The 866-nt window shown below is 22.6% G+C and overlaps 1 long non-coding RNA gene across 1 annotated transcript in view; it reads right to left on the bottom strand.

Annotated features, from left to right (window-relative positions):
- The window catches only part of LOC110267085, a 15,521-nt gene continuing 15,363 nt past the window's right edge, over positions 709–866 (bottom strand). Inside the window, exon 3 of the long non-coding RNA XR_002354416.1 lies at positions 709–849. This is a non-coding gene — a long non-coding RNA (uncharacterized LOC110267085). The remainder of the gene's footprint in view (positions 850–866) is intronic.

Raw genomic sequence — 866 nt, 5'->3', positions numbered from 1 at the left:
AAAAAATCTTTAAATAAAAAAATTTATAAAATAAAAAAATAAAATTTTAATTATTATTAAATTTGTAACTTTTGTTATTACCTATGATTTTTAGTATCTTATTTCAGAATAAGTAGATTTTCACTTTTTTTACTTTATCAAATTTTTCACAAATTTTGAGCCATTGTTCGTAATTTCGTATAGCAGCATCAAATTCTCACACATAAAAAGTTTGGTTAATAATTAAAAAAATTCCTTTTTCTACAACATCTATCAATATGATTTAATTAAAGAATTTTGTCTAATTTAGAGACTAAATTATAAATTTTGAAATTATTAGTACTTAATTTAAAATTTGGTAAAATTATAATAATTTACGAAATAAACCTAGAAAAAAAAATCAATTAAGAAAAATGAAAAGAAAAGGTGAAAAATAACTATTATAATACATAGAAGAACTAAATGCTATTCATCAATCTTACTTCTTACATGAATGAGCTTAAATTGTAGAATGATGTCACTTTTGAAGCGACGATCGATCTCATAATAACCACCAAACAAATTATTTTTTATAACTATCCTTTTAAATTTTGTACATTTCACTCTCGTAATAGAATGAGAAAAAAAAATGTGCACATGTGTGCATACATTGGTCCACACCAAAATATAGAATAAACTAAAACTTTAATTATTTAAAAAAAAAATTAGACATATTGTGAAATGAATAATCTGCACTTTTAATATATACCCCTCTACTTTCTTGAGTTACATATTCCGAAGACATTAAGATTAAGAATTATTCACACTAATAATGCTCTTGATAGAAAGATGGCTAAGTTAAATTTCGCGAACATTTTCTTACTTGTCCTTCTTTGGCATATCTTCAT

The sequence above is a fragment of the Arachis ipaensis genome, chromosome B09, assembly GCF_000816755.2.
Source record: "Arachis ipaensis cultivar K30076 chromosome B09, Araip1.1, whole genome shotgun sequence".
NCBI classification, from domain to species: domain Eukaryota; kingdom Viridiplantae; phylum Streptophyta; class Magnoliopsida; order Fabales; family Fabaceae; genus Arachis; species Arachis ipaensis.
Note: the sequence above shows the minus strand (reverse complement) of the source record. Positions and strands in the feature narration are given on the sequence as shown.